This window comes from Lissotriton vulgaris, chromosome 3_1, assembly GCF_964263255.1.
Source record: "Lissotriton vulgaris chromosome 3_1, aLisVul1.2, whole genome shotgun sequence".
In the NCBI taxonomy this organism is placed as follows: Eukaryota; Metazoa; Chordata; class Amphibia; order Caudata; family Salamandridae; genus Lissotriton; species Lissotriton vulgaris.
In genome coordinates, this window is record NC_141689.1 from 2,104,489,698 (window position 1) to 2,104,516,068 (window position 26,371).

Genomic DNA, 26,371 nt, shown 5'->3' on the forward strand with positions numbered 1-26,371 from the left:
TCATAGCTATCACATCTCTAAGGAGAGTGGGTGAGCTTCAGGCACTAACCATAGAAGAACCATTCTTACTAAAACATCACAACAAAGTGGTTCTCCGGACCAACCCAAAATTTCTGCCAAAGGTAATTTCTGCTTTTCATATCAACTAATCTGTTGAGTTGCCTGTGTTCTTCCCTAAACCAGATTCTGTGGCAGAATGTACTTTACACACTTTAGATGTGAAAAGTGCAAATCTTTACTATATAGAAAGGACAAAACCTTTCCGTAAAACAAAACCGCTATTAGTCGCTTTTTTTTTTTTTTTCTCATATATCTGATCAGTATATAAATGGAGATGAGATATTCCGAATTAGTCTCTTGCTGTCTATGCGATGTGATAACCGGACTCTCCCCTAGGGAGGCGATGGAATCCAGCACGGGCTCACTCTCTGCGAGGTCAACTGAATCTTTTCTCCAAAATTGCAGGTACTTTTATGGGTTACCAATCAGTCTTGGTAAAGCTGCAGTGCTCTCCAGAACAACCTGTTTTACTGATACTTAATCATTGGAATAATAATGGCCCGTGATTCAAATAATTGTGAATTAAAATAGAAGTCCTAAAGGTAATAATGTAAAGAAATGAGGAAGAAGTGAGGAGAAGATTGAGCTTTCGGTAATTACCACTGCATATATAGATAGTCAATATCTGCTTCTAGGAACCTTCTCTCATAACCCTGTTATCCCAAAAACTCCAAAATGTTGTTCTCTTGGTGGTCAGGGTTGCCCTATCCATTTTTTCTATTCTTATGATCGAGTTTACTGATTCATGTTCGAGGGGGCATTTGGCAAAATCCACTTTATGCACAACTCACTGCTCGCTAATGAGATTAAGATAAAAATAAGTGCCTTAAGTGATTTAGACCAACAACCAATGGAATCTTCTTCCTGTATTACCCCAAAAATATCCAAGGCAAGACTCACCTCCACTTCGTGACCCACCAGATCTGTCCGTTTTCCCAATTCCTGCCAAAAGGATTGGATGCAGGGACACCACCGGAGCATGTGTTTCATCGGCATTGATTTCCCTGCACTTTTGGCACTTCCTCACCGTAAGCAGGCTCATCTTTGCCAGTCTTTGGGGCATCCAGTAAGCCTTGTGGATAGTAAAAAGATGTTTTTTTTCTTAAAGGTGCGGCTTTCACACTGTACCACAAAAGCGCTATAGATACTTGCCATGGTGCTTCTAAATCATATTTCGACAATTTGACTAAGCACTCCTTCTCTCCTTTTTGGGGAAAGATCCAAGTTATATACGCTGGAGTCTCGGCATACCCGCTGAGAGAGTCCACAGCTCTAAGGGAGCCACTCTAAATTGAGGTATGGTATGGCGCCCCTTGCCAAAGCAGTCCATCCCCCCTTTTTAGGTCTCGCCTGTCGATGCGCATGCGCATCGAGCAAGGCGAGAGTATTGCGAGTTATCCACTCTTTGGCAACACTGCAAGGAATCGTGGCGATTCCTTGCAGTGCCCGTGACTTTTAAGGTCAATGCGCATGCGCATTAAGCTTATGCGCATGCGCATTGACCTTAAAAGTCACGGGCGCGTGCATGTCCGTCTTTGTTTACCCGCTCCGCCCCCTCCCGCCGTGTCGCCTTGCCTACTCTCTCTCCCCTCTCCGCCCCCGTTCCGCCCCCTCCCCTTCCCGCCGTGTCGCATTTCTCCTCCCCCCTCCCCTCTCTTCCCTCCGGCTTCTTTTTTTTTGTTTATTTTACTCGCACCTCTCCCCTCTCCGCCCCCTCCCCTTCCCGCCGTGTCGCATTTCTCCTCCCCCCCTCCCCTCTCTTCCCTCCGGCTTCTTTTTTTTTGTTTATTTTACCCGCCGTGTGACACAGATCCAGCATATACCCTTTCTAAAATACTAACCAGCTACCCCGTTCACTTGTTGTCCTAGGATCCCTCCCGTCTGTTCCCGCACTCCTCCCACACCCCGCTCCGCCCCCTCACTCTCTCTGCCCGCCCGCTCTCCACTCCACGGCTTTCTTTTGGGCCTCCAGAATACACAGAAGGAAGTGCGTATGTGAAAAGAAAAAGGAGGACAAGTAACATAGGTAAACGTCACAGGTGAGTCATATGCCCTAGTATCTAGCTAATACATCCCTCTCGTATCAATCGTAACTGATTTTGATCAGAGTGCCGAAGTACCGTATTGATTGCCAACTCCCCCGAAAAAGGCGGTGTGATCATCACCCTACTACGCTTACCTCTCGTATGCTAGCGGAGGAGGGTCTCACAATCCGATTCTGATCGGCTATGCTTTCAATTCTAAAAGTATTTAATGAGCTGGGGGCTTGGCAAGCCTATCAGAACAGTAGGGATTACAAACTGACACTTTAAGGGTGGACACTAGGCGGGGCTGACTGCCTGTTCCGCCCAGCAAAGCTTGCGATTGCTCCAAAAACCGAAAAGCCCGTCCCGGAAGTGACGGAAGCGTTCATGACAGCGCTAGCCGACCCGGATATGACTGTTGTAATCTCTGAGGGCCGCTGTTTTTCAGAGTGCGCCGAGACTTTACATTTGTAACGTGTTCAGTAGTCTTCGTGTTTGGAGGGTGTAGAGACACATCGAGATCAACCGTCCCTTGGTAGAGGGTGCTTTACTTACTCCCAAAGAGCCACGGAAACAGTACAGGTGGTCGTGTCAGCAAGAGGCACTTGAGGAGAAATAAATGGCTGTGTGACACTGGGGCATCACGTTTCCGTTCCTCGGCGTTCTTTTTAACTAGTTTCTAAAGCGTCAGACTCGTTGCTTGAAATGTAGTATCGGAGGACCGCAACATTTTAAACAGGTGGGACACCGAGTATGGGATTGCGCTCTCGCAGACCCCCAGGAATTTTGCTGCATCAAAGTGGACATTTATTTTTCACCTTTTTATTACACCATTTCTCGGTTTATCCTAGTTTAAAGTCCCCAAAACGTCACCTTCTCCTGCAATCAACCTGCTCAGTTACCACCATTCTCTACCAACTTGCAAGACAGAGACAGTTTACAACCACTCTCACTCACCCTCACTCACCCTCACTCACCCTCACTCACCCTCAACCCCTCACTCACCCTCACTCATCCTCAATCACCCTCAACCCCTCACCCACCCTCAACACCTCAGCCTAACTCACACTCACCCTCACTCACCCTCACTCTCACTCACCCTCACTCTCACTCACCCTCAACCTCTCACTCACCCTCAACCTCTCACTCACCCTCAACACCTCACTCACCCTCAACACCTCACTCACACTCACTCTCAATCATCGTCACTCAACAACTATCAACATCACTCACCCTCAACGCCTCACCCTCAACACCTCACCCTCACTCACTCACGCTCAATGCCTCACCCTCAAACATTCAACCTCACTCACCCACCCTCAACGCCTCACCATCACTCACTCACCCTCAACCCCTCACCCCCTCAACCCCTCACCCTCACTCGCCCTCACCCTCACCCTCAACCCCCTCACCCTCAACCCCCTCACCTTCAACCCCTCACCCTCAACACCTCACCCTCACTCACCCTCAACTCCTCAACCTCACTCACTCACCCTCAACCCCTCACCCTCACTCACTCACACTCACTCACCCTCAACCCCTCACCCTCAACCCCTCACCCTCAACACCTCGCCCTCAACCCCTCACCCTCAACACCTCACCCTCAACACCTCACCCTCAACCCCTCACCCTCAACACCTCGCCCTCAACACCTCGCCCTCAACACCTCGCCCTCAACACCTCGCCCTCAACCCCTCGCCCTCAACCCCTCGCCCTCAACCCCTCGCCCTAAACCCCTCACCCTAAACCCCTCACCCTAAACCCCTCACCCTAAACCCCTCACCCTAAACCCCTCACCCTAAACCCCTCACCCTAAACCCCTCACCCTAAACCCCTCACCCTAAACCCCTCACCCTAAACCCCTCACCCTAAACCCCTCACCCTCAACACCTCACCCTCAACCCCTCACCCTCAACAGCTCACCCTCAACCCCTCACCAGCTCACCCTCACTCACACTCACCCTCACTCACCCTCAACCCCTCACTCACCCTCACTCATCCTCACTCACCCTCAACTCCTCACCCTCACCCCCTCACCCTCACCCCCTCACCCTAACTCACACTCACCCTCACTCACTCTCACTCTCACTCACCCTCAACACCTCACTCACCCTCAACCCCTCACTCACCCTCAACACCTCACTCACCCTCAGCACCTCACTCACCCTCACTCCCCCTCACCCTCACACAGTGCAATAGGTCTCGGAGGATTTTTAGTTAGAGCTTTTACAATTGTTTATGGCTTTTTTGATTTGTAATTCTTTAGCATTGGCTACAGGAAACAAAAATGCTAAAGATTTACAACAAAAAAACCATAAACAATTCTAAAAGCACTAACTCTAATGCTGCGAGACCTATTGCATTTCCAATGCTTGTTGGGGAAGGATCCAGTAAATAGGCCTTGGAGTCTGAGACCCCTCCGAGTCCACTGCGCTTAGGGAGCCTCTCGCAACAGAGATGGGGAAATGATACCACTTCCCCCTGGGATCACAGCTTCTGGACTTTGGGTGCAGTTTGTGTCCCTGTCACCAGGGCTCGATTCGGGGTACCAGGCGAGTGGATGGCGTCTCACCACTTATTTTACCGGGGTGACACCATCCTCCCTGCCAAACAGCTGGACTTCACTCTTTGGCCTCTCTGGTACGAGGAGCTCGGCACCTTTCTTGATGTCACTTCCTGTTGTGATGTCACTTCCGGTGACAGCGTTCCCCCCCCACTTCTTTTTTTTACGACTTGTGCCCTGCCTGTCACCCTCCCCTCCTCTTGCCATGCCTGCTGGGTCTCTAACCCTCCCCTCCTCTTTACCTCCTCCACTCTGTCTACTTCCCCTGCTTTTACCCCCCTACTCCCCTGAATGTCTCCCCATGCCAGCTTTTTCCCCTACCTATATGTTCCTTTTTAGGTCTCTGCCTGCGTAGGCTGCGCTTGCGCAGTCTCGCTGGCGAGATTTTATGTTTTGTAGTTGGGGGCTTGAACCCGCCCCTCTTCTCCATTGGCTGGCTTCCTAAACGGAGGCCAGCCATTGAAGAAGACTGGCGTCTGTCCATTCAAGCCCTGTCAATCTTTTTCAGATTGAGGGGCGTGTTTGTTCGGTCCTTTCTCTCCGTGACGTCATCGGACCAAAACACGCCCCCCAATCTGAAAAGGACGGGGCTTAGTAACACTTCCCGTCCCTCTACCCAGCGACCACACACCAAAGCGCCGCAAATCCACTTGTGTTCTCTCAAGGAGACCAGTTCCCAAAGACCGCACAACTACTGAACGTTGCAGATTCTGCAGTAGAAACCCGCTGTCCGGAAACAGTTGGCGCCTGTGGATATATTTCTTTTTTGTGCGCGTGTGTAGTTTCAGGTGGCTCTCTGCGATGTTTTATCTGCTTGTGGCTAATGATTCTGTTTGCACAAGGCCCAACGCTGCAACGTTTATCCTGACGTAAAGACCGCTTTAGCTAGGTCAAGCTGGTAAATAGACCAATATTGCGCAGTCACTGTCTCTGCCCCCTACAACCAACGTCACTTTCTCAACATCTGCGACCATTGGAAGCCGATCCTGCTCTCCACGTTTCACCTGAAACTGGGGCACTCGTTGGCTTCCCACAATGCACCTCACCACTTTCGAGAAAGTGGTACGCTGTCCTTGCCCGTTTTGTCGGAGTCTGAGGAGGTGGCAACCCAAAGTAAATAAAGACCCTTTACAGGCGGGGTGCCATTTCCTGGCCGCACTTAAAATGTTGGCTTCGGCGGCTTTAAAAACAAAAAAAACGTCTGACTTATGATCTAACAGGCAGGTCCAGCTCAATATTTCATGATTTCGAGGTACATGCACTGACGAGTTGCATTCATTGTGGCGTAAAGTCCCAAGCTGCCGTCTTTAGAACTGGGGAACTAAATTGGAGTCTCGGCGTCCGCTCCTGGGCAAATCATTTAATCTCGTCACGCCCACAGAAAATGAATGTGAACCCTGTGCAATGTAACTGGGGCTCATGTATAGCGTTCCAGTACCTTCGGGTTGAGTACGCGCTATATAAAGCAGCACAAAACTATTTAACCCACTGCGTAACTGCAATTCTCTGGATAAATGTCAAAATTCATGCCATCTGTGCACGTATGTAGCCTCATGGCTGCCACTGCGTGCCCACTGACCACGTGGCTTTGCCATTCGGTCCTGTTTATTTGGCCCTTCTAGCTTGTAAACCCCCAAAGGCAGGGCCCACTTTTAAACCATTTCTGTGGGGTTTAGCAGATGGGCTGCACCTGGCTCTGTTTACTGTGGGACCTCACAGTGGCAGGGGGCGGGGTTAGCAGCAGGTAATCTGGAGGGTGAAATGACTGAGGCGCCGGTGCTCGGCTCCTCAAGGGGGGGTCAGCAGTGAAATACTGTAACCAGACACTGAGCCCCCAGAGGCCTTTTCTATGCCAAGGGTCCCTCCCCCCTCTCTGATTGTCTGGGGATCAGCAGGGTTAAAGCGGCCCACAGGTGAAGATTTAGGGCAAAATAATTAACTTTTGCAGCTTGGAAAGCATTACCACATCTACATATTAAAACCCGCGCCAATTCAAAACTCTGCAAGGTCTATTTAAATAGAAGTTTGCTTCTTGCTTGTTAACTACCTGGTACAAAAAATGCCCCCTCCATGGGCGTGTTCAAGATGGCTGCGGAGTAGGTCGAGAATCTCCGTCTCTCCGGCGCCCCCTTTTGCTGAGCTTTGTTCGGAGCCCTAGCCAATGCCCATCTGAGCCCGGTCCTGGTTCGCCTGGTGCCCTGGACTGACCCGCGTCCGTCGGGGCCTTTTTAGGACGGTGCTCTGAGCTGCCCTGCGACCCGGTGAACCTGCGGCCCTCGGCGCTCTTGGCGGGCCTTCCCGCGAGCGCACTGCGGAGCTCCGGTCAGCGGAGGGGGTGGTGCTGTCGGCGGACGGTTGCCGACGCCGCCTGGCGGGCTGGTCGGGTGGTCGGCCAGGCCCTGCAACACACACGGCGGTGCACGGGACGGAGGTGAGGAGTTCCTCCCACTACTCTGCAGGACCGGATTCCGCCAGTGAACGACTGAGCCCAGCCTGGCCACGGTCCGCGCTTCGGCGGTCGGAGTGAGTTTGGTCCTCCACGAGGGAGCAGCGGAGAGCCTGCGGCGGCCGGTGCCTGGTCTGCGAGGGGGCCTCACCCCTAGCTTCGCGACCAGCGGACCTCTCTGAGGCGCCCGGTGGTGTGTGTGGCGGCCCGCCAGACGGGTGAGCAGTAGCAGCACTGGTGCGGTCCAGAGTGGGGCCTTGCCTGGTGGAAGAGGCGGGCGCCGCCATCTTGAGCCAAACACACCTAGGGGGCCTGGCCCTCACGGCAGTGGCGGAGGGCTGTGAGAGCCCACGACGACTGTGACAATTGGAGGTGCCTCTGCCTGACGATCAGCGGTCCAGGGCTGAGTTGAGGCGGCCTGTGCAGAAGTGGTGTAACACGGCAAGAGGTGATGAGAGCAGGGGCAGTCTAGTGTGGGGGGAGGTTCGGTCTGTGTATCGACGGCCGGCGTGGTGGTGTGCCCCTCCCCCCCCCAGCTACGGAGCAGTACCGGTCGTTCCCAGCGGACCACTGTTGGGTCCTTCTCCTGTGAGCCACTGCTTTACGTTCGGCAACCTACGCTGCGCCCTCCTCTCCCGTGCGACTGGAGACACCTGTGGTCGCTGTAACTTGGCTGGGGCCTAGTCACCGCCTTATCTAGGGCCTCCGCCATGTCATCGGCAAGGAAAGATAATCCCTAAGGACACGCAGGGGACGCCGGGGGGTCTCCTTCCTGGAAAATCCACAGAGAGGTCGCCACGCCCAGGAGACGACTACGTTCCATCCACCAAAGCCTTCATGATGGAGCTCTTTGCGGCCATCAAGGAAGACATTTCTGACCTCCGCTCCCAGGTGGCGTCGGACCTCTGGGAGGTGCGGCAAGATGTAGACTAGGTGGGGGAAAGGGTGGCCACCCTGGAGGAACACGACCCTGACACAGCGGGCGATATTCACCGCCTCCAGCAAGATGTGATCCGTCTCACGGAACAGAATCTTGATCTCCAGGCCCACGCTGAGGACCTGGAGAACAGGTCCAGCAGGAATAATATCAGGATCCGGGCGGTGCCCTGGCAGGGAGAGGGGTCTGACCTGAGGGAATTTGTGGAGGCCCTGTTCAAGCACGTGCTGAATAAGGAAGACATTGCAACCATCAAAATGGACAGACTACACAGAGTGGGCCTGACGAGGGGTCCAAAAGCATCCCCTCCAGATATCCTAGTATGCGTCCACAACTTCCAGTTGAAGGAGCGGATCCTCCGTAAGGCCTGTGCCTTTAACCCTTTGCAATTCCGGGAGCCCAGGCCACTGCTCTTTCAAGACTTGACGGCTTCCACCCTGACCAAACGCAGAGACTTAAAGCCGGTGACCTCCTATTTGAAAGAGAGACATTCCTTACTCCTGGGGGCACCCCTTTCGCTTGATTTTCAGGTACAACAGCAAGCTGGTTCAGGCCCGCTCCCTCTCAGCAACTCAGGCCCTCCTGGGTCTGGCGGACCCCGAGACCCCAAGGGATGACGCAAGCCCTCCCCCCACGAGGAACGGAAGCAAGCTGGGGCTTGGCAGCGGGTCGGCGGACCTCCACGTGCTTCGAAACCTGATGTCACTACGAGCCGCCTGGAGCGAGGGGCTGCGGTTGCATCAGTAGCCCTGGTGACAGAGGCGTCCGGGGCCTCCTGAAAGTCATGTACTTAAATTGGCACTGCTAGTTCTACTGAGGGCGCCGGAGGGAACACAATTGGGACGCTCACTGTATCTTCCCGATCATACCCAGTGAGTAGTGGACCCTGCCTATAGGACCGACTGCTGGTGGGACTGGTGTTCTGATCACTGAACCTTGGGATACACTGGATGTCCCGCTGTTTCTTTTTCAGGGTTGTTTCTTTCCTGATCCAAGTTGGGGTAAGGTCAGGCCTGGGGAGGGGCGGGCGGGTGCTTGGGGGGGGGGGGGGTTTCCTGGTGGCGGCTATGTTATTTTGAGGCTAGTCTTTTGTTTTTCCGTTCTAGGGCCAGGGGATGGGGGCAGACTATGCGGGACACATGGTTGCAGGAAGCGTGGCGAGCTTGCGGAGCTCTCCCCTGCTTAGTCAAGAATGCAGTCCTCCCCTTGCCACTATGTCGCCTATAACGATTGCCACATGGAATGTGAAAGGCCTTAACTCTCCGCAGAAGCGGCTCAAGGTGTGGAAATACATAGTAGACCACCACCTAGATGTCGTTGCTCTGCAAGAAACACACCTGACGCGAGCGGATGAATACCGTCTTAAACATAAACACTTTCTCCTCATTTACCGTTCCTCGGCTACCACTAAACACTGGGGGGTGGCCCTTCTCTTCCGCGCAGCGATCCAATTCCAGCTGGTGGGTGTAAAGGGGGATAAGGGGGGACGATGGACGATGGGTGATGGTGAAGAGGGTTCTGAGGGGACGGCTCTGCACCTTCGTGGCACTCTATGCCCCCAACACGGGCCAGCCGGCCTTTCTCTCCGGCCTCTTGGAGTGGCTGGTGGACTTTGTGGAGGGGCCTCTCCTCCTCATGGGTGATTTGAACCTTGTTTGGTACAGGGAACTAGATTGCACACACACATCGAGGTCTGACGCGGGGACTTTTGGGGACGGGCTGCATCATCGCTTCAGCGACCTGGGTCTCCTAGACACATGGAGTGTACTTTACCCCCGAACGCGGGACTACACCTTTTTCTCACATGTCCACAGAACCTACTCCTGCATTGATTATATGTTTATCAGTCAATCCCTACAGGGGGTCCTACAGGATGCCAAGATTTTCCCGCTCGCAGTATCTGACCACAGCCTCTACACTGTATGTTTCCAATGGCGGGGCCCCAAGCCGGTCGCCCCTAAATGGTATTTCCCGCCCGCCCTCGTTCGGGACAAAGAGTCCTGCACTAAACTTCGCGCCGCCGTCTCGGGGTTCTTTGAGACTAACCCACCGGAGGTTCCTTCTGTATTTACAAATTGGGACACCTTGTAAGCGGTGATACGATTCGAATGTCTTGCCCTCAACTCTGCGCTCAATAAACAAAGAGCTCAGGAGCGCGAGGACCTCGAAACTGAACTCTCAGCGGTGGAGCTTGCCCACAAAGCGAATCCCATGCGCCAAAAACAGCGGCAACTCACCGCTGTTAGAGGCAAACTTCGGGCCATTTATTCCAATAGGACGGAACTCACCCTCTTTAAGCTGCGGCAGCTTTCCTATTCCGAGGGAGATAAGATAGGCAAACATTTGGCACGGCAACTCCGGGCTAAAAAAGAGAAGGAATATATAGGGGGATCCTGGACCCGACTGGTCGCGTCGTCCATGGGGAGGAGTAGAAGGCGGCCCTGTTTTGCTCCTTCTATACATCCCTGTACGCGGGGGATGCCTTGAATGGTGACGCTCAACAGACTTTCCTCGACTCTGTCACTTCCCCAGGTCTCAACGGCGTGGAATGACCAGTTGACTGCCCCCATTACTTTAGAGGATGTTACGACTGCGATTACTGCATTGAAGCCCACGCCGTTCTTCTATAAGAAGTTTGTCCCGGAGTTATCTCCGCATCTGGTCTCGCTTTTTAACGCCATGGCTGAAGAGAGCAGGACGACTGATACCATGGCGGAAGCGGTGATATCGGTTATACCCAAGCCGGAGAAGGACCCCCAGTGTTGTTCCTCCTATAGGCCCATCGCCCTACTTAACATTGACGCCAAGCTATATTCCTCCATCCTTGCTAAGCGTCTGAACGACCGTATGCCCATCCTCATCCTTCCTGACAAATTCGGATTCATTACAGGCCGACAAACCCATGATAACACCCGACGGATAGTGCATCTCATAGACAAGGGCAATAAATTCCGCGTCCCGCCCATCCTTGTTGGCCTGGATGCGGAGAAGGCCTTTGACAGAGTCGATTGGGCCTTCCTTTTTCGAGTGATGTCTAGCTTCGGCTTCTCATCCAAATTTATTGCGATGAACCAAGCGAACTATCGGTCCCCCGCCTTCAGGGTGTTGGTCAATGGCACGAGTTCTGGTGCGTTCAGGCACTCTAGAGGGACATGGCAGGGTTGTCCCCTTTCACCCCTGCTTTTTGCTCTTAGCATTGAGCCCCTAGCGATGGCGGTGCGACAAAACGCGTCTATTCAGGTGATCCAGTTTGCAGGTGATGTCCACAAGATTTCCCTCTTTGCAGACGACATCCTGCTGTCCCTCATGGAACCTGAGAGCTCACTCCCGAGCCTCCACGAAGAGCTCGCTCGCTTCGAATCCCTCTCAGGCTTCAAGGTCAATACTAGCAAATCCTTTATCCTCAACCTCTCCCTGCCTCTGGGTAGGGCGGATCAGCTGCGCTACGCCACTTCGCTCGCCTCGGCCACTAAGTCCCTACAATACCTGGGGGTGTCCTTGACCCCTTCGATTCGGGGCCTCTTTCAGGCTAATTTTCCACCCCTCCTCACGCAAATTCAAACCAAATTGGCAAAATGGAAGCCGCTCTTCCCCTCGTGGTTGGGCCGCATTCACGCTATTAAAATGTCCCTCCTACCTAAGCTGCTCTTCCTCTTTCAGGCACTCCCCATCAGCCCCGAACCCGACTACTTCCAGAAACTCAAGTCCGCGTTACTCCGCTTCATTTGGCAGGGGGGAAGAGCACGCTTTTCTTTCTCTCGGTTACGTCGGCCTCGTTCTGAGGGAGGAGTGGGTCTACCTGGCTTGCAGATGTACCTCAAGGCGGCCCAGCTGCGGGTGCTCGTCGAGTGGCCTCAGAAAGAATCTGAGAAACATTGGCTCCATTTGGATAGGGGCGTGACGGGCCGGACCATATGGGATTTAGCTTGGCGCCCATGCAGAGATAGACCCTTGAATGCCTACTTAAGTACGCCCACGGGCACTACACTGAAAGTCTGGGACACCCTAACAGCTGACGAGCGATGGACCACCTTCCCGTCCCCATACACTCCGATACACCACACCTCCCTTTTTCCCCTGGCCCTCCAAGAGGGCCCTTTTGATGCATGGAAGGAGGAGGGCGGTTGCCTCGCCTTGATACATTTATTTCGGGGGGGGGGCCCTCACCTTCCAGGAATGTCTGGATGAATTCCACTTGCCGGCCACTGAATCCTATCACTACACACAGCTAATGCACTGGGCTCTTCACCCACCCATTAGAGACGCTGCCAGGCGCCCCTTGAGCAAATTTGAGACCTTCCTCGCTAAGTCTTTTTCGATGAAGGGAGTGATATCCTTTATCTATTCTTTCTTGCTTAAAACCTGCATCTCGCCGCGCCCCAGATACATGACTGTGTGGGAGGACCTGTTGCAGCGCCCCATCACCGATGAGGACTGGACCCATCTGTGGGCTGATACCCACCGTTTTAATCAATCTATCGCTCGGAGAGGCCCACCTCAAAACGATGATGGGCTGGTACCTTCACCCTTCCAAGCTTCGGCGGATATTCCCCACTGCCTCGGACAGATGTTGGAGGGGGTGTGGTCAGTTGGGGTATTTCCGTCACATCTGGTGGGACTGCCCCTCCATCAGGCCCTACTGGGAAGAAATTTTGGCGCACATAAAAGATTCTGGGCTATCCCATTAATACAGACATGGCTGGGGTTCTTTTGGGGCTCCGTGATCCTTTCCTGACATATCAAACGCGGGCGGACAAGGCCATTATGTGGCTATGCATTGGGGCTGCCAAGATAACCTTAGCGGTGACTTGGAAGAAGAGAGAGGCCCCTGCTGTGTCCTTATGGCACGCCCGCCTTTGGCGCCTCCTGAGCTTGGAGCGCATGGGGGACATTTTTAGAGAGGGATTTAAGAACTTTATATTTAAATGGGGGCCTCTAGTCTCCTTTCTCTCACGGGGCCTCCCTTCAGCAGTCTTTCCCCCCACGCTTGGGGCTCTCCACCTCTTCCAAATGTGAGCATTCCATCCCTTCTGAAACGTTCCTCTATATTGGGCTTTATGTTCCCCTCATTTTTCCTAGTTGCTTTGCACCACCAGGGGGGGGGGGGGGAGGGGAGGGGGGTGGTAGAGGGGGTTTGGGGGGGGGGAGGCTTGGGGGTAGGGTGGGGTTGGGAGGGAGGGAATGGGCAGGGAGGGGTGGAAGGGGTTGGGCGGGTGGCAAGGGGTCGGGGGGGGGCTGTTTTGTTCTAGTTTAATTCTTGGCATGCCTTCGTTGAGGCCAATGAGCTGTGTCCAGTTCATAGTGTTCACCTACAGCAGATCACCGGGGTTCTTTCCCCTCCACACGCCTCAGGATGTGGTTTGGCTGACATATGACTGAGCTAATGGGGGCAGTCTTCTCGGCTGCTTACAACACTTGGCCCTTACCCGGGCTGTTGGTTCTACGGGGGGACGACCTGCACTATTGCTACCTGTGGTTTTGCTTGTCTTTTCCTCTCTGTGTCTTATGTGGCCTGCCACTGCATCATCCTGCCTGTATTATGTTTGAAGTGGGATTTTCTGCTATGGCTATGTATTGGTGTTATGTATTGGTATTATGCTGTCTGGTACTCTGCTTGCATTTGAACTTTCAACAAACATACTTTTGACAAAATAAATATGTCCCCTCACCCCAACTGCTTTTCAGTGATGATTTAAAAAAAAATGTTTTCAATAATATATTGCTAATTACAAAGCTCCGGCTTTACGTTTAAATGTTTGTTAATTTACTTTAAAAGCAGGGAACGGGGAAGGCTGTTCTTGAAGGTTTAGAAGTACATTTGATTGTATACATCAATGTGTTATTGTCCCAAATGGGAGTCAGTGCTGTGCGATCGGATGTTGTGGTTCGCCCTGTTTGGCTGTCACTCAACGAGTCCCTCACTGCGGGGATTGTCCATGCTAGTCCTGCGAGTCCCGTGGTTCGGATTACAGAGGCAACCATTCATGGCATTGTTTGCTGTACTGCAGGGTCCAATAACTGTCTCTCCACCCCCACCCACCCCACATCCAATGATTACAAGTTATCGGGACTTTCAGGCACGATGAGTGACATTAAAGATGAGCTGGCTGTAATGCGGCGCTGCACTAATCGGAACCCTCCCAGTCGCTCCATATGCAGACAATACCTGACCAAAAATTGGGTCACTAATAATAATAATACAGAATTTTGTAAAGCGCGAACAGCTACCTCACGAGGAGGTGTCCCGGCGCTAGACGAACACAGTAGACCTTGAGGTAAGAAGTGAGGGAGTTTAGCAGGGTTGAGTAAAGAGCCATGTCTTTAGCAACTTCTTGAAGCAGAGTTCAGAGGGGGCCTCATTTAGCGTTTGGACCAAGATCTCCGTGACCAATGGGTTCATTCAACTTTTGGACGAAGGGACTGGTGACCAATAGGCTTCATTTGACGGTTAAACAAAGATTTGGATGACCATTGGATGCATTTAATTTCTGGATAAAAAGTTTGATAACCAATGGGCATTCAATTAAGTGTTGGACCAAGAGTTTGGTGACCAATAGGCTGTATTAAATTGGCCAGCGTATTCATTTCTTTCTGTGGAGCATGGGCCAAGCACAGATTGATTCAACTTAGTGTCTTGGCTCTGTGTGTGTGTGGCTGTGTGTGTGTGTGGCTGTGTGTGTGTGTGGCTGTGTGTGTGTGTGGCTGTGTGTGTGTGTGGCTGTGTGTGTGTGTGGCTGTGTGTGTGTGTGGCTGACTTTGTGTGTGTGTGTGTGACTTTGTGTGTGTGTGTGTGACTTTGTGTGTGTGTGTGTGACTTTGTGTGTGTGTGTGTGACTTTGTGTGTGTGTGTGACTTTGTGTGTGTGTGTGACTGTGTGTGTGACTGTGTGTGTGTGTGTGGCTTTGTGTGTGTGTGTGTGGCTTTGTGTGTGTATGTGGCCAATGCCAATAGCTCTAACTTTTCCGAAGGCGAGACCGTTGCATTGTAAATGCTTGTTGTTTGTCTCAAACTTACTTGTAACTGAAATTTCCATGCTCTAATAACTGTGTAACCTTTGCAAAGCTGTAACCTGCAATTTATTGTCTGATACCTATGTAAAGCGCTCTGATACCTCTGGGTCTAGTCAGCGCTATATAAAACCTGGGATTGAGTTAAAAATAAGTGTATTTGGGTAAAATAGACATTTTTAGCAGGTTTGATTTGTCTAGGAAAGCTAAAGGCAAGGTGTCCCACTGCTGTAGTTGCTTCTTAATTTTTGAAGTGACCGGATCAAAATTCACTTTCGCTAGTAAATCCGAATTTTGGACTACTTCAATCCCCAAGTATCTAATACTCTTTTTGATAAGGTCACTCTGGAAATTTGTGTTCCATTGCATGATCTCGGTTTTAGATGGATTAACAGCATAGCCTGATATTTGGCCAAAGCGCTCTAGATTTCCCAAATGGCTGAGTTTACTGGCTGTAAATGACCTGTAAATATCATTAGATTGTCTGCATATAGTCCGATTTTCGCTTCCCATTCATTGCAGGAAAATGGGGTAATAGTTTTACATGCTCTTACCTTGATGGCCAGTGGCTCAATATATATAGGTTGAATAAGAGCGGGGGAGAGTGGACACCCCTGCCTGGAGCCCCTTCTAATTTTAGCTTGCTCATATAGCGTCCCATTTAGTAAAATCCGGGCTGTAGGGTTTTTATACAGGGCCTTGATTGCTGAAAACTTCCCCCATTTTAAAACGTTGGAGCACTTCATAGAGAAAAGACCAGCTGACCCTGTCGAAGGCTTTCGCTGCATCGCAGGTTATCACATTCAAGGGTTTATCATATTCTTTGGCTAGATCTATTGTACCTATTAGCTCATGGGTCAGATCCTGTAAGTGCTTCCCATTCATGAAACCCTTCTGATTGTTATGAATTAGTACCCACCATCCTTTCCAGCCTTTTAGTCCTAATCTGTATATATTTTCTAATCACTGTTAAGCAATGAAATCAGCCTAAATGATTCACATGCTCTGGGGTTCTTGTTGGGTTTAAGGAGGATAATTATTGTGGCTAGATCCTAAGACGAGGGGAGCTCCTGCTTTAAAATATAGGCTGAATTAAAAAGCTTGAGTAAAATCGGGGCTAGTTCTTCCCTCAGCAGGGCGTATAGTACGTTTGGGATAGTATCTGGTCCTGCGGCTTTGCCTTTTTCAAGTTAATTGTGCTATAAACTTCTCCTGTTGTGAAAGGGGCCGATTCATCTTTTCATCGCTTCGTAGCGGGAGATCTATATCCTGAAATAAAGCCGTTATCTGGTCTTTATTTAGGTCTGTATCTTCAGTATATAGATTTTGAAAAAAAGAACAAATTCCTTTTCGATTCCCTCATCCTCCGAGATATCCCCCGTAGATTGATTTTAAGGGTCCTTGATGTTATTTCTGATCCGGTAGGCCTTGGCCTTCCAAGCCAAAAGCTTGCCACTGCCCTTTACTTTGGAATCCAGGTAGTCTGCTAAATTAATCTTTGCCTTAGCCAGATCCGCTTCTAGTGCAGGTTTGATGTTAAATTCTGGAGCTTTCCCTAAATTAACTTGAATTGTTTTAATGTTTTCTTCTAAGGAGATAAATTCCTTCTTTGCTCTCATATTTTGCATAGCGTTTTGACTGATTAGGATAACTCTAAGATATGCTTTATACGTATCCCACACTTTGTTTAGGGGGCTGTATCAAGGTTAAAGAAAAAATATATATTTCGTTAGTTTTTTCAAATGATCTATTATCGAGGTTTCAAGAAGGGAACGATTTAGTGTCCAACGTCGCTCTAAAGACTTGCCTCGAAACTAAAGCTGCAAAAATACAGCAGAGTGGTCTGATAAATGCTGCGGAATGTGAGAAACTGACTTCACAAGATCGTTAATGGAGCGAGTTATCAGAAAATAATCAATCCTCGATCGGTGTCAGTGTTTTTTTATTATGAAATGTAAATCTCCCCGATTCTCCTCCCTTTCTTGAGCCTTTAAGTTTCCAAATGTCAGCTAGACCGAAATCCTGGATTATGGATTTCAGGGTAGTTCTCATTTTTAAAGTAGCGGCAGCGGCCTTTTTAGAAGTGGTATCACAGACTGGGTCTAGTGTTACATTGAAGTCACCCCCTATAATAACTGGGTCATTAAAATCAAGTAAGTGTAACAGTAAAGTACGTAAAGATGAGGGGTTGTCCAGATTAGGGCCGTAGTATGATACAAAAACTAGCCATGTACCCTGAAACCTTGCCTTCTTAATCGCCCATCTACCTAGGGGGTCAACCTTTGTTTTTAGCAACACATTGGGCTGATTTTTAAAAATAATATAGCCACTCCCTTAACTGCCTGCATTGTACATATGCCGTTGTCTATCCACATTTGCGATTTTGCAATTTCCAGCCATTCTTCTTGTAGCAAATGGGACTCTTGAATAAAGATCACGTCTGCCTCCTTTATCTTTAAGTATTCTAGTATCTTCTTTCTCCTTGGGATCACTCTCAAGCAATTACCATTCCATAAGACGTTTAAATATGTAGTATTGTCTAGACCTGCCATGAACTGTATATAAAGGAAAAGAAAAAAATTACTATGCCTTGAATTGGCTTGAATGCAAAACAAAAGTAAAAAGAAACCATGAACAACTGGACCAGACATAGTAGGAATTTTTATTTTTAGTTTCTCCCGCTTGCTCCCCCACCGATTGTGCCTTATGTGGTTCTCTAAACTATGAAGTCTTACTGGTGCCCCCTCCCCCCGCGGAACCCTCCCTGCTAACACGAGGTATATTGACACCTCCTGTGAGCTCTCGTGTCACCTGGTGGTATGACTGGTTATTTATTTTTTATGTTGACTGTACCTTGATCGGATCTATAAAGGTTTTCACATCGCTGGGATCCCTGAAGGTGTGCATTTTATTATTTCTCATAACTTTCAGCAGGGCTAGAAAACGTATATGTGCTGTGGCTCCTCGGTCTCTAAGGTAATTTCTACTTTCTTTTCATATCAACCAATCTTTTGAGTTGCCTGTGTTCTTTCCTCCACCAGATTCTGTGGCAGAATGTACTTTACACACTTTAAATGTGAAAAGAGCAGTTCTTTACTATATAGAAAGGACAAAACCTTTCCGGAAAACAAAACAGCTATTAGCCGCTTTTGCTCCACCACATAAAGGCAATCCAATATCAAAATCGGGCATTTTGCAAGGTGGATAGTCAAGTGCATTCAAATATGCTATGCAAGAGCAAAAATAACTAACAATACCCCCTAGAGCGCACTCCACACGCAAACTAGGGGTTTCTATGGCATTTTTAGGAAACATACCCATCCGATATCTGCAAAGCTGCAACTTGGTCTACATCTCACACATTCACAAAACACTATTGTGTTGATGTGTTAGCAAAACAGCAAGCTAGTGTGGGCCAAGCCGTTTTATCTACACTATTTCAAACCACTGCAACAGCTATAGGTTAGCCACCGTTTTGGAAGAGAACTAGTTTTTAGGCTATGCACAGCGTGTGATCTACAGCTCGCATGCCTCAAATTGAAAATATTACTTGCCCAGTATGCATCAGTTCTTGGAATGTAGAGCTGGAGTCACATGCGCCCACACGCCTCCCCGGGTACCTATACCTGTTGCAGTTGTATCTTACTTAGAAACATATATGCGTGGACATCTCTTACTACTTTTACTAACTCCATTAGCACCCTCTGCGGCAAGCAATTCGATGTCCATGCGCACTCAATGAAAGGAACAGTCACTTTCCTTTTTACTGTAAAGACTTCTAAGAAGAAAAACAAAGTGCAAACATCCGGACCCAACACCTGATGGCGAGCTATGCACAGCATGTAACTCTACAGCTGTACATGCAAAGAACAGAGGCATACTGGGTAAGTAGCATTTTCCTTACTGTCCTCCGAGACCAAGAAACCGCTTTGCTCGTGAACTAAATGGGACTCTTGAATCACATATTCTTAATGCTAACTTCTCTGTGATAGTTGATTTTAATTTCTATTTGGAAAATGAAACTAATGCTGACTCCTAAACTAATTGATCCAATGAATGCATTAGGGCTATCTCTAATCTCTAAAGGCCCAACACCTAAGGCTTATGCTTGATGGGATTTTTTCAAGCCACCTAAACATTAATCTAATTCTATCTCCACCTCTTACCTTAACAGATCATTGGGCAGTTAACTGGCAGGTCAAGATGGAGAAGTTGTCCAGGCACAGAGATATAGTCCAGCAAACCCCTAGTAGAATCTGGCACAAGATACAGATGGCTGAACTGAAATCTTTCCTTAGCGTGCTCCCCTGGCAACCAGCCGATAACTTGGAGCAGTGTTGAAAACCTCTCGCTATGGCTAAACTCTGCGCTAGACATTATAGTCCTGGTTAAACAAAGAACCAGAACTAAAAGGAACGTTTCTCAGCCCTGGTATAATGAAACCCTCAGGAATTCGAGGCAATACTGCCATAGGCAGGACCTGAAATGGAGAAAAAAATAGGAGTAGGAGAAAATCATCCAACGAATAAATTAGCAGAACATACAAAATGTATTAGAGTGAGCACGGACACTGCAGTAAACAATCCAAATAGTTGTACCATTTGGGCAATTTTATTTTCCCAAAATAGGTTACTAACTACTTCAATGATTTCAATTCAGGCAAGACCACCATCCAATTGGATGGTCAGCCCTCCACTCCCACATCTGTGCATGCCAATTTCTCCTACTTTAGGGCCACATCAGAAGAGCAACTTGTACACCTAATCCCTTCAATCAAATCTGGTTCCCTACAAGATCCTTGCCTGCTCAAGGTAAGGCTCTGGATCTCTGCACACGTGGCGCAAACCTTGGGACAAATTCTTACTAAAATGTTCAGCATGGGTATTTTTCCTGCAAAATGGAAAGTTGCCTCTGTTTTGCCGTTGCTAAAGAAGGATGATTTGAATGTACTGGATCCAAATAATGATCGCCCTAGAGCTAGACTCCCCTTTGCTGTCAAACTGGCAGAGAAAGTGATAAGTGATAAATGAACAACTCTCAGAATATATTGAGGATGATACACCGCATGGGTTTAGTCCATATCGGAGTACAGAATCTGCTCTGATAGTTGCTATGGAAGATATCGGAGAAGAGCTGGATAATGGAGGAACAGCAGCCCTGATCCTGTTGAATCGCTCTGCAGCATTTGATACGGTCAACCATGAGATCTTGATTGGCCATATGCAGAGATATGGGATAAATGCTATGGCATTAGAGCTTCTCCAATAATTTTTGGCAACTAGACAGAATGTGTCACTGGGCAATTTTACATCAAGACAGTTTTCCTTACCCTGCTGAGTTCTGCAGCCAAACACTATTCAATATTATTGTTACACCGTTAGCGACTCTAGTTAAAAAAATTCTTGCTTCTCCCTGGCGTAATACGCCGACGATACCCAAATCGCGGTATCACTAACAAATTTCGAAGAGAAGACAAGCTCTGCCTTAAGGATGTGCATGAGCAATGTTAGCAACTCGATGGACAAAAACTGTCTGAAATTGAATGCCACAAAAACTGAAGTCATTATCTTTGGCTATAACCCCTCATTTTGGACACCAGATTGGTGGCCACCCGAGTTAGGCCCTCTTCCTGAACCCACTAATACAGTGAAGAATCTCTGCTTCCTCTTCAATAATGAAATGAAGCTCAAAGAGCAGGATTAACAGAATTACTTCTGCTTCATTATGCTCTGTGAGAATGATCGAAAAATGTCTACCTCTGGAGCTTCTCAAACTGTGATCATCACTCTGGTACTCTCGAGGTTTGACTACTTAATCTTGCAGTAGGTCCCATGAAGAGGGTTCAGACTCTGCAGAATGCAGCTGCACGCTTTCTTTTCAAAATACCAAAATATGAATTGGCTAAAGAAGCCATCAGGAAACTTCATTGCTTTCCAGTCAGAAAACGGTGCAAGTTCAAAGCCCTCTGTTTGTTTGGTCTACAAATCATTGAATGGTTCAGAACCGGATTGCTTCACGGACAAGCCCACATGGATTGTCTCCCGTTATAGGAAGACTACATGGAGTGGAAAGAGCATTTTTAGGGCTACTGAGGGGCTCTGGAACAGTTTACAACCAACACTAAAAACTGCCCCCTCTTTACTTATCTTCAGAAAGTCTTTGAAGACCTGGCTTTTCCTACAAGACTAAGTGGTAGTCCATTTCCTGCAAGAGTGTTTTTGGGTTTCGCCTGGCGTCCGCTGCGCAGGCGAAAACTTTTGAGTAGAGTATGGTGCCTTTGTCATGCCTCTCACTTCCATTGGCTAGCTCCATAAATGGAGGCTAGCCATTGGAAGTGAGATCTGTCTGTCATGGTCCGAGGCGATTCTTGGGCGTTCCGGCGATGTTTTTCTCATCCTGCCCCTTTTAGCACGTCATGCGGCGGTGGGCGGATGTTTTTTTTTTTTTTTTTAAATGTTTGTGTTGGCCATTTTTAACGTCTTGTTTGCAGGGGTGGGTTGCGCGATGTCCCGCTCTCCGTTCCTGCCCCCCCCCCTCCCGCTGTCCGTGTGCCCGTAGGTGCTTGTTTTAATTCCGGACATGCTTGGTGTCTTGTTGGCCATGCCCCCTGAGTGTAAACATGAATGCTGTTGCGCCTCCTCCGGTTCATTACATGTTCCGTTTCCCGCCCCTCCATTTCATATTACACATGGTGCCCAGGTCTTCTTACTGTCCTTTTAAAGCGTACACGTGCCCTGTCACCTTTCCTACAATTCCGTCCACGCCTGTTGGTCTGCCCCACCAATTCGAAACGTGAGGTGCCCTGTGGCTACTTTGTAAAACGTACCTGGGGCATTTCTCTACCATTTGAAAACATACTTGTCTGGTGTGAAAAACACGTCCTGGCCCTGCGGCCCTCCACCCTCCGTTTCCATCTATACCTGGTTCAATCCCCCCTTCTATGTATTACAGGTATGCTGGCTGCTCTCTGCTATAGTATTCAGGCCATACCTGGGGACCTGTCCGCTGTCCCCGCTAACCCATACCCTGTTTATATTGCCTCCTCTGCCACCCTGTTCAGACCGCACCTTGTGTGCCAGCTGCCGTGCCGTCTTCTCACTCTGCGCCGGCATTTCAACGTGCATTCAATTACATTGTTCTCCTGCTGCGCACTAGCGATAACTAGTCAGGATAGAGACGTTTGCGTGGAGTGCATTTTAAAGTGCTTTACAAACGTGTTGCCCACTCCGGCTCCGACCCAGTTTCGATTCAGGGTCCGGGCTCCATTGTAGCTTTGTTTACCCCTCGGCAGCCCGTGGCTCCTCCCAGATCCCGCCTCCCAGCTGCACCTCCCACGCTCCGCCCCCTCCACTCTCCATTTATGGCCAATGCCCCCACGAGCAGCGTCCACGCGCTACGGCCGCGCCGAAGGTGCGCCAAAGGTAAGCCCGTCTACGCCCGTCCGCGCCTGGACCGCGCCCAGCGCCAGAGCCCCTGGTCCCCGTAATGTCCACCCCTCCCGCATTACTTACAATGCCACCACCCTCCTAGCCCTTAACCCCGACCGTTCCCCCAACTGCGTCCAAGCCGCTTCTGGACACACCCATGGACCCTTCTCCTGCTACTCCTGCAAGTTCGACGGCACCAAGAACAACTCCTCATCTACGAACACACAACAGATATCCGACCCCAACCACCTACAATGCATCCTGATCAACACCCGCTCGGTCCACAGGCACGCCATTGACCTCTGGAATCTACTAGACACCATCTCTCCGGACGTCGCCTTCCTAACAGAAACATGGATGAACGCCACATCAGCCCCAGACATCACCATTACCATCCCGGAAGGCTATAAGATCATCCGCAAGGACCGTACCGGCCACACAGGAGGAGGCATCGCTATCGTCCATAAGAAATCCATCCGCATCTCAACCAGCTCAGACATCAATCTCGCCAACACTGAACACCTTCACTTCCAGATCCACATCGACCCCAAGACCACACTCGGAGGCACCCTCCTTTACAGGCCACCAGGACCCCGCGCACAATTTAGTGAAATCATCACGGACTTCATCACTCCACACGCGCTCCCCTCCGAGGATTACATCCTTCTGGGAGACCGCAACTTTCACCTTGAAAAGAACAACGACCGCAACACCACCACCCTTTTGGACAACCTCGCCAACCTCGGACTTAAACAACTTGTCACTACCCCCACCCACATCGCAGGTCACACACTCGACCCTATCTTCACCTCCAGCAAACATGTCTCCTTCAGCCACTCCACAGCTCTCCTTTGGACTGACCACAGCTGCGTTCACTTTACCTACAACAAGCCCACATCCAACAACCACCCCCAACCCACTCTGCAAAGAAACTGGAACAAAATCACCATCGACCAGATCTCCTCATCGCTTCTTCTAAACCCCCCAGCCCACTCTTCAAACCCCGACCAAGCAGCCACCAACCTCACCCAATGGTTATCCAACAGCGCCGACATCCTAGCACCACTGAAAAAACGACAAATCAAAATAGGCAGCAAGAAGGCCTCCTGGTTCAACGATGATCTTAAGAAATCCAAGAAACTCTGTCGCTCCCTTGAGAAGGCCTGGAAAAAAGACCCAACCACCAGCACCAAGGACGCCTTCAAAAACGCCACCCGCATACACCACCGACTGATCCGGAATGCCAAGAAAGCCGCCTTCAAGGACCGACTAGATAACAACGCCCACAACAGCAAGGAATTATTCAACATCGTCAAGGAATTCACCAACCCCTCAGCCAACTCCGACATCACCCCCTCTCAAGCCCTCTGCGACTCCCTAGCCTCATTCTTCCACAACAAAATTGCTGACATCCACAACAGCTTCGACAACCGACCCGAAGACCAACCCCCTGCAGGACCCCCACCCCCCCCTGAACATCCTCAATGACTGGAAGCCAATCTCCACTGAGGACACCATCCGTCTGATGAACTCCATCCACTCAGGATCCCCCACAGACCCATGCCCTCACCACATCTTTAACAAAGCAGACTCCATTATAGCACCGCACCTCCGAGACGTCATCAACTGCTCCCTCAACTCTGCAACCTTCCCGGAAAGCTGGAAACATGCCGAACTCAGCGCCCTCCTGAAGAAACCCACAGCTGACCCCACCGAACTCAAAAACTACCGCCCTATCTCACTCCTTCCATTCCCGGCCAAAGTCCATTGAAATTTGTATTCAACGAGCACCCGTAGACAATATTTTTTTCACATTTTTTATTTTCAATGATATGACCACCGAAGGGGCTGATTTCATATTAAAACAGAACTTTGGACAATACAATTTCCTCTGATAGGCGGTATTTCTCTCCATGTGTTCCCATACCTGGCGTGTTCTGCAGTTTGGTGCTTATTTATCCTCCATGTTAAACAGTTAATGTTTCAGCACCCAGGCTAAAGTGCTTCATAGCTAAATACATATAAGGTCCCAAAGGCTAGACGGGTTGCATTGCAAATGCTTGTTACACTTGTTAACACTGTCTGGCCACATGTTGCACCTCATTAGCACTGGTTTAACACTCAAAGCATTAGCGACAGAAAGGTGACCAGTCAACCTTTACAAAGGGCCTTCCGCTGCGTGGCAACACGTGTCGCTGTGTTTTTAGTAACTTTTAAACCGTTAGAGCTAGAAACACTTAGATTTTTTTTATTAACTATGAGTATGCAGCAGATGATGAATTATATGGCAAATGCAGGAGATCTATAAATATGCAAACATTTCTGTAGCTGCTCAATCTCATCTACTGTCTGATTTGTACAAAGCCAAACCAGAAACCTCGCCAAATCACAGCTTCCCCAATTAAATTGTGTGACCGTAGGCAATTGTTTTATTTCACTGAAACTCCCTTTTCTTCATTATTGGTTATGAAAGTTTCAAATATGCGACTTCGGATTACCAGTTATACAAAAACTGATTGGGTTTGATTTGCTAGACTACAATGTTTGTCTCTAATAATCAGGGCCACAGACAGGGTTTACATTAACTTGTAGTAAGTGCTTTGAATGCAGTGCCATAATGTGCCACTTTAATGTTCAAGCTACCATATGCAACAGAAATGAACTTTTTAAAACATTTTGAAGAGGCGTTATCATATTTTAAGTGATGATTGTTGTGTGATTTACCAAATACACATTTTCTGGGATCGGCTCATGCACAGGGTGTATGAGTCGAGCCAGACCTGTGGCTCGGCTCTGGCTTGTCTCGCACTGTTAATTTGTGGGTTCGCCCACTTCTACTTTGTGCCCAGTATATCTCAGAGAATAATAACGGTAAGATAACTCTGGAGGGTAATACATTTTCTAGAGAGATCTGTTTTGTCTAGTCATAGTTTTGAATCAAAGTAGCCTAGAGGATTAATGTAAAGCACATCGTGTAACATGCAGAATGCCGATTTTTATTTTATATAGATATGTAAGTGGCTTTCTCCTTTTAACACTGTGATCCCTATGTTACTTGTGATTTATAAATTGTAATCCTTCTTGTTAGAAATGGAATTTCTGGTTGGCTAGGGCATGCGCCTAAGCCAGGCAGAAACCGCCACTCTAGTCAGGGCAAGGGAGTTATACGCTGAAAATAACCCCTGCTCTCACCCCCTTGGTAGCTTGGCAAAGCAGTCAGGCTTATCCCAGAGGCAATGTGTAAAGCGCTTGCACAACACTCACATTTCAACGACACACTAGGCACACTACAAAAGAAACTCCAAACACTGTTATATAAAAATAGCCTTTGTATTATCCATAAAAACACATTAGAACACCATCACATATGTACACTGTGCCTACAGTCACTTGCCATGACTTTACAGGTATTACATAAATCATTAGGCCAATCGGGCCACTGTCATAACATATCATCTTAGGGTTATTTGTAGCATGAAAATACTAGACATAACCAAAATCAGCAGTGCATTGAAGTATCCACTTAGAGTGCACACATTACCAAACTAGCAGAGAGGCTGGGTGCCTAAACACAATCACTGGACATAATCAGCAGTGCACCAAAGTGAATACTCAGCAGAGTGCACATTCGTACATTACTTTGCACCAAATTGCCCCCACTAGTAAGAGGCAGCTGCCCACCAATCGTGGTGGAGCTGCCATGGTAACTGAGGCAGGGGCCTGTTTATGACTCATCCCACGATGCCTACAGGAAAAATAGGAAGCCCCTTACAGGGCACTAAACTGGCAGCTGCCGCGACTCTCCAAGGCACAGCTGGTGCAGAATACGTTGGAGTCCTCTCCTGGTCTCATGTCCAGGGTCGGGGTAATCCCCACAATGCCCCAGAGGGCGGGAAGATCTCACTTG

The 26,371-nt window shown here is 49.2% G+C and overlaps 1 protein-coding gene across 11 annotated transcripts in view; it reads left to right on the top strand.

Annotated features, from left to right (window-relative positions):
• FRYL (FRY like transcription coactivator) overlaps positions 1–26,371 on the top strand; it is a 2,483,143-nt gene that overhangs the window by 344,470 nt on the left and 2,112,302 nt on the right. The gene's annotated exons all lie outside the window — the stretch shown is intronic.